This window comes from Dendronephthya gigantea, unplaced genomic scaffold (assembly GCF_004324835.1).
Source record: "Dendronephthya gigantea isolate DGI-Jeju-01 unplaced genomic scaffold, DenGig_1.0 000069F, whole genome shotgun sequence".
NCBI lineage: Eukaryota > Metazoa > Cnidaria > Anthozoa > Malacalcyonacea > Nephtheidae > Dendronephthya > Dendronephthya gigantea.
Window position 1 is genome coordinate 1,227,602 of NW_021163079.1, and position 8,245 is coordinate 1,235,846.

The 8,245-nt window shown below is 36.8% G+C and overlaps 1 long non-coding RNA gene and 1 pseudogene across 1 annotated transcript; one reads left to right on the forward strand and one right to left on the reverse strand.

Annotated features, from left to right (window-relative positions):
- Nucleotides 1-1,539: 1,539 nt before the first annotated feature.
- On the reverse strand, nt 1,540-2,252 carry LOC114531229. The gene is made up of 3 exons (XR_003687838.1): nt 1,984-2,252; nt 1,783-1,864; nt 1,540-1,682 (listed from the first exon to the last, which is right to left on the reverse strand). It is a non-coding gene; the product is annotated as an uncharacterized LOC114531229 (long non-coding RNA).
- A 4,742-nt stretch (nt 2,253-6,994) lies between these two features.
- Nucleotides 6,995-7,993, forward strand: LOC114531225 (annotated as a pseudogene).
- Nucleotides 7,994-8,245: the final 252 nt, after the last annotated feature.

Consider the following 8,245-nt stretch of genomic DNA (forward strand, 5'->3'; position numbering starts at 1 on the left):
AGCGAACGTACGTTATACGGCTGCCAGCCATGAATATAGTTTCATGGTGCAAACTTACAAAATTCACCAGACAAACACCATATACCATACAGCGAACGTACGTTATACAGCTGCCAGCCGTGAATATGGTTTCATGGTGCCTACTTACAAGATTCACAAAACAAACACCATATACCATACAGCGGACGTACGTTATACGGCTAACAGCAGTTAATATGGTTTCATGATGCAAACTTACAAAATTCACAAGACAAACACCATATACCATACAGCGGACGTACGTTATACGGCTGCCAGCTGTGAATATAATTTCATAGTGCAAACTTACAAAATTCACTATAACATACAGCATATACCATACAGCGGACGTACGTTATACGGCTGCCAGCCGTGAATATAATTTCATGGTGAAAACTTACTAAATTCACTATACAAAAAGCATATGCCATACAGCGGACGTACGTTAAATGGCTAACAGCCCTGAATATGGTTTCATGATACAAACTTACAACATTCACTATACATATACCATATACCATACAGCGGACGTACGTTATACAGCTAACAGCCGTTAATATGGTTTCATGATGCAAACTTACAAAATTTACAAGACAAACACCATATACCATACAGCGAATGTACATTATACGGCTGCCAGCCATGAATATAATTTTATCGTCCAAACTTACAAAATTCACTGTAACATACAGCATATACCATACAGCGGACGTACGTTATACGGCTGCCAGCCGTGAATATGGTTTCATGGTGCAAACTTTCAAAATTCACTATAACATACACCATATACCATACAACGGACGTACATTATACGGCTGCCAGCCGTGAATATGGTTTCATGGTGCAAACTTACAAAATTCACAAGACAAACACCATATACCATACAGCGGACGTACGTTATACAGCTGCCAGCTGTGAATATGGTTTCATGGTGCAAACTTACAAAATTCACAAAACAAACACTATATACCATACAGCGGACGGACGTTATACGGCTGCCAGCCGTGAATATCGTTTCATGGTGCAAACTTAATAAATTCACAAGACAAACACCATATACCATACAGCGGACGTACGTTATACGGCTGCCAGCCGTGAATATGGTTTCATGTGCAAACTTACAAAATTCACTATACAAACACCATATACCATACAGCGGACGTTTCCATTATGACCATAACAGTGGAATACAGGTATAGCGAACTGGAAAGCATCTAAAAGCTCTTTTTCATCTTGGTTCTTCAAAAAATAAGACATCAATGAGGTCTTTCTTTACATGCATGCATGCAGTCAGAATTGGACATGTATCAAAATTGATGCAAATCTCGAAAATATATTTAACACTGAAGCACTTACATGCAAATGTTTCGTTAAGGTACATTCAATATCGTACAAAACGGTGATCTTTAAGGAAGGTTTATCCGCGGCCACCTTTTCCAGCTCTGTAAGTATCCACACCGCATACGATAATCTAACGATATTAAGAAAAAAAAATAAAAAATAAAATCAGTTTCAGGGGTTTATACTCAGCAACAAATTTGTCAACTTTTTTTTTTATCATAAAACATCACTTCACCCAAATTTGGAATTCCACAACTTTTCCCGGCATTCTTTCTTCGGCCAATAAACAAGGCATCAAGGGAGTAAAAAACAGCTCCATTAGACTGAAATTAATAATTGCCAATACCAATACTTATTATTGCATGTTGGTTTGAGTGCATATGTTTTCACTATTTCACTAATTTTTCACTACAAATCAATTACCTTGGGACATGCAGGACACACGTTGCCTTCGTCAAGCTCTGGGATAACAGAGCGTAAAGTGTCCAGCCTATATTTATACAATCTTTAGGAACAGGAGAAAAACTTATAATAATAATGATTTTCACTAAGTCTTATTAGCCACATGCTGTCAAACTTCACTCTTAACAACGCAACTAAGCAAATTTATCTTCTTTTTTATACCTGAATTCTTCAAATGCATAAATTATGACAGGATAGAGCTTTGAAGAAGATGTTGTAGAGTTATCATAGTTGCCTTTCTTGATTCCAATGCTAGGCGAATACTCTTTAATGAAGCATGACATTCTAATTGGATACTATGAATTATTTCCAAGAGCTCTATCTCAAATGCTATTCTTGGCCTTGTTGGCGTTCCTCCCCAGAATCCAAACTGCAACAGCTGGACAAACTCAGGAAGACAACTGCAAAACTGCACTCTACAATCGCTAAGAATGCCTATGGATTTATAAATAACAAGGATTTATAAAATACTTCACAACATTTATTGACGTATATATGTCAAGAACATATATACATACAAGTACCTTTTGAGTTTGCAACAGTTATGGTTCTTGAATGACGAAGTGTGCTACAACGGCATCTAAAGGAATACTGCCTTGGGAGTTTAAATGGCCAAAAAACATCCTCCTAAAATTAAAGAAATTAAATAAAAATAGATTACAACTTTCATTTTACAGCTATGTCATTAAATGATAGGTATTGAGTAAAGTGAGAAACTATATAAATAAAGGTACACGTGCAATTTCACAACCCAGATGTACCTTTTGCTCATAATTACATTGTTACAGTTTGTACCTTTCCACATGATGTAGCAAATTTACATTTGTGTGCAATGTTAGTACACATTGTTCACAAAATGTCCCTTGGTGAGTGCAATCCAGACATCTATATGGTGTGTCTTTTCTCCACACACAACACAAGAGCTTGCTACTTGGCCAGTGATCTGAAAAGTTCTAGTAAGCATTTCTTCTCTCATGTCCTCCCAAGCCTTTTGTTTTCTCTGGGCTTTTTGGTAATAAAGAGTTGTGCCATGACTGCCCTCAACTTCACTAACCCCCTCTTTTAATTCTTCATCATCTGCTCCAGAAAACATTTGCTCCTGCATCTCTTGAACATCAACATCACCTTCTTGTGATAGCATTGTGGGCTGAGTAAGATCAATCCTCTCCATTTCTGTGTGACCATCATGATGATGAATGACTACAGGAATGTTAGGCTTGAACTTCTTCTCCTAGACAAACAGAGAGCATTCTTTACACATATGTATATCAGCAATTAAGAATATAACTTAGAAGGTATATGTATATATATATTTAAAATAATTAGACCTACAGTTGTCTACAGTCCTGACTCATAAATCATTCTACAATCCATAATTCATATAAAGTGATTATATAAAACTTACCCCATGTATAATTATTATATATCAATAATACCATCAAGCCAGACGTCCAACAATGTAGCTGTTGCTTAGAATTTTTCTATTTTTGCTTTATAATAGTAAACTCTATCGAATTGACTGATTCATAGCCTATAGAACAGAATTAGAATCTTGTTATTGTAAAAGATGGCTGCGTTTACTCCAGAATTAAACTCATAACAAATAAAAATATTCGCATTTTCCATCTGAATCTCGCAAAATTTTCAAGTTCAATATCTTACCACTTAACTCTTTAAAATTATAAACGTAGTTTCTCGTTTAACTTCAGATTTAGGTAAAGAATTTCTGTAGAAACTATAATTGGAAGGACTCAGCGTACAAACAGACGTACGTTACACGGCTGTCAGCCCGTCAGTTTAGGGTGTTTTTTACTGGCTAATAGCCGTATGGAAAGAGACGAAACGGGTGCAAGTATATGCTATATCAGCAGTTATAAGAGCCGAATGTATGAGATACTTCATGAAAGATATGTATTATGACTCTCATTATCATTATCAATGCTGTAATTGCATGGCAGTAGTAAATGCTTTAAAAGTTGGTATCATATATGATACCAGGGGTGCTATAGGGTTAAACCACTATAGCGAAGACACCACATGCAAGGATAGACTGGAGAAACTGCTAGATGTGGATTTTAGCACCTTTTACATGCCTGTTTTCTTCCAGTATAATACCTGTTGGACAGATGGCTATAACTTTTGTAAAGTAAAATGCTACTACCAAAATCCGCCACCCCCCAATTATCGTTCTAGTGACGGTCCTGCTTATGACTAGCATGGATTTGTTTAATGACTTGCATGGTCTGTGTCTTCAAGTATGCATCTTCTTGCAAGCATCACTTACTTATAGTACAAACCACATGTGTCAAATGTGTTATTCTTGGAATTGTGAACTCAGAAATTAGACAAATCCATAATTTCAGAACAGGATTAGAAGTTATAAGCCTGATGAATAATATACTTTATATGTGGGAGGTTTCGGATTTCAATCTCACCAATGTTAGCTCGATCATGCCTGCGACAAGCACTGTATTTATTATCATTTTGACTTTAAAAACAGTTTCAAGTTAATAAAACTTAAATATGTATGGGATACCATACAGCATGTTCAGGTTTTCATAATAATTTTTGTGAAAAAATGTGTGATTAATTGGCAACTGATTAGTAGCAACCAAAGTTTCCACTTTCCAGTGTTTTCGCTGCCAAAGTTCCCACTTTCCAGTGTTTCCGCTAAATGTCAATTTGGCCTTTTGTTATGGGCTATGAATGGCATCTAATTTTGCATCTTGGAAAGTAAAATTGTGGCCAAGCTTACAACGCATCACATATTGCCTTCAACGGGTGCATAATGGTGTAAAAGAACAGTATGTCTGGAGAATCCAATGGTGGTCGGAAAAGAGACCGTGGTCGCACTGATTATTTTTCTGGCTATCAAAAATGCAAAAAAACAACAACAAGAAAAGCAAGAGAAGAAGGGACAAGCGCAAATGTGCTGTCTTGATCAGTTTCACTTGACAACCTCTAGCACTGGTTGTGGTGATGCCATCTTGCAATCCAGTTCCACTACCAATGTCTCTATTTCTAACGATCATTCCAACACGATTAATGAAAATGCTTTCTGCAACTGCTGATGAAGATGCTAGCGAAACCGGTACTGAGCATGTTAGGGATGATATTTCTGAAAGCAATGCATTGAAAAATGTTCAACAACCTGAGCTAGCATCCAACTCGTGCAAATTCACAAACAATCTTGGTGCTTGGCCTAATAAAATACCTAGTGGTATGCATGACTTCTGGATTGCACATGGAAGCGATGACTGTCAACATATTGACAATTTAGGTAAATTTACTGAATCAGCCAAATAATGTGTAAATAAGCAGATTTATTGTTACTGTCAGCTTCCATATTTCACCACACAAGCGAGAAAATTTATCACAAATGGCTGTGTTACTTGAGAGGTGACTGGTTGGATATACTGTTTTGCATGGAAAGTAATGTCTACAAATTTCAGTTCCCAGTTTGTTATCGGTTATAATGGCTGGAAACATGCAGGCGAGCAGATCTCTAACACTGGCTATGATTGCACAAACAAACAAAAGCGGAGAGGCGGCACTGTTGATTAAGCATTGATGAAGCAATTCCAGAATGAAGTGTCATATGGCTGAGAGCTACTGAAGGAACTGATCAGCGTCATCAAGTTTTTATGGAAATGTCGGCAAACAATGGCAATTACTTGGGAATTGTTGAGATTTTGGCCAAATATGACTCCTTTCTGGCCCAGCATATCCAAAAGCATGGAAACCAAGGCAAAGGACACACTTCCTATTTGTCATTGTCAATTTGCGAAGAGATTATTTTTTCTCATGGGCAAAGAAGTTTTTTCCACCATTGTAGAAGAAAGTCAAGTAATTGATTAACTATTTCGTATCTGTTGATTCCACCCCAGATGTAATGTACGTTCATCAACTCACAGTAACAATCCGATATGTTAAATCCACTGGTCCTGTCGAGCAATTCCTGACATTTCTACCCATGCATGGTTGGTCATACTGGAGCCTAAATTGCCGATTATTTGCTGAAGTTTCTGGCTGAGCAGGGTATTGCAATAATAAGATGTCATGGACAGTCGTATTAACAATGCGTTGAACTTGAGCGGAAAGTACAAAGGAGTGCAAGCTGTTGTTCGAACAAGTTCACCATATGCGGCGTATGTTCCTTGTTCTACCCACTCGCTCAATCTGGTGAGAAAACATGCAGCAGAGGCCTGTTCAGATGCCAGTGAAATGTTTAACCTGATCCAGAATCTCTACAATTTTTTTTGGGACTACTCATCGCTGGGCAATTCTGAAGAAGAATCTTGAGGGACTGCCTGTCGATAAATCTTTGTCTGAGACACACTGGTCAGCACGAGGTGATGTGGTGAAAGCACTGAAAAATGGCTATGACCAGAACAAGAATGCCCTAAAAGAAATTGTTGCTTACCTAGACCAATTGGTGGAAACAAGAAACAAAGCATCTGGCCTACTGAAACATCTTGAAAAGCTTGAAACTGCAATTTTACTCGAATTGTGGAATGACATCTTACAACGGTCTCAGAAAACAAGTTGTTCTCTTCAGAAAGTCGGTTCACCATTGAGCTCTGCTGCGAATTTGTTAGATTTGCTTTTGATGTTTGTGGAGCAACTTCAAGAGGACTTTGATGATTATGAGAAGAGAGGTGCAGAAAAGTGTGGCCATAGCATAATGCAAATGCTTCAAGACGTACTTGCCAACGAAATCAACAAATCTTTCTGTATACAAGTCTTGCAGGCTGGTGTAAAATTTCGTGTGCAAGTGTTTTATACCATTACCGATCATACCTGTGCTGCTCTGAAACAAAGAATCAATGCCACTAACCCCCCAATTTTTTTTTTACTAAATAAGTAACTATTATTTATGGAGTAAAAAAACGGGAAAATTTTTTCATTCGGTTAAATCCTTGCAATTTTATGGCTTCTCAAAGTTTTAACAAATTTGTTCCACGACCGAGTTTTTGAGAGACTGGTGAGAGAGTAGTGTGACGTCATTTGGTAAACTCGTGTGATAAAGTATCTCAAATAATCTATATTTTACAAAGAAGTTCTTCTTTTGCAACAAAATTTGGCGGTATTTTATTAGTTTTTTTAATGTCTTCGACGGATTCATCTTCCGAACCATCATCGTTCGCATCCGAAAACGATTATTTATCAGAATATGACGAAATGTCAGAGCTAGAAAATTTAGAAACCGATGTATCTGAAGCGCAGTAAATTGGGACATTTGACGAAATAACTGCTTCTGATAGTCTTGTGTTTTCAAGTGATGATGACGCTTATGCTTTGCAGACGACGAGTGGACGAAAGAGTGTGAAGAAAATTTGAGGGCAAACGAGAAAATTAAAGGACGATATGTTGAAGCGTTTGCATGGAACGACAGAGCTTAAGGAATGGTGAGTACTATTAAACATCAATGGTGAATGATACTATACTAACTATACGATACAATTTCAATTTGTTTATTTACATTTTGGCATATGGGCTCTTAATAAGCAAAGTCATTATGTTTGTAAATTTACATACATTTTATTAGGTGCAAATGTGGAAATTGTAGCCTAGAGTTTTTAAGCAAGTGGGAAGAATGCAATTACTGTTGTGAGCTGGATAGATGCCAAGAGGCCTTGTGCAGTGAGGACAACTTTATCTGTGTTACACAGCATCCAGGGTTCAGACCTGTTTGCTTTGAGAAATGGAGTTTACGAATGGCTGCATGGACATTTAAGACGAAAAATAAACAACGATACAAACAATTGGGTGGTGAAGAAAGGTGAGCTGTTATCCATTTAGTTGCTGTAACAGTTATTGCTAATGTGCATCTTTACAAATCTCTTACATCATAAAATTTTATTTCACAAAGAATGTTTAATGTACCAAAATTTGGAAAGTATGGATGCCCTTATAGTTGTTCTTATAGCCATGAATTATATTTTCTTGAAATAGTTTTTGCATGCTGTCAATACTACTCTTCTTCATATCTTCCAGGTTTTTACAAAGTGTGGCATACAGGAAATTTACAAGGTTGGTGTATGGTGTAATTGGAAGGAAAAGGATCCCACTGCCTGCATGTGCATATCATGCAATAAGAAAAAAATTTCCACTTAAAACAGAGGAAACATTCACTGGATTTGAAATGGATGAGGATGAAATATTTAATTAAATTGAAAATTATTACATGTGGCAAAAATTATAATTTAATACAGTTACAGGTTAGCATTAACGTCTACTTTTTTCTACAGTTCGGTTTAGATCCTCAGGTTAGCAGTTTAACTTGTATCAATTGCCTTCATTCTAATCATGTCCATGCAGATATATGATACCCCAATTTTAAGCCTATGTAATTAAATGTCAATCAAATGTAAATCACTAGTAATAGAATATATAAATTAGTAATCGGTCTTAAAGTAAGTGT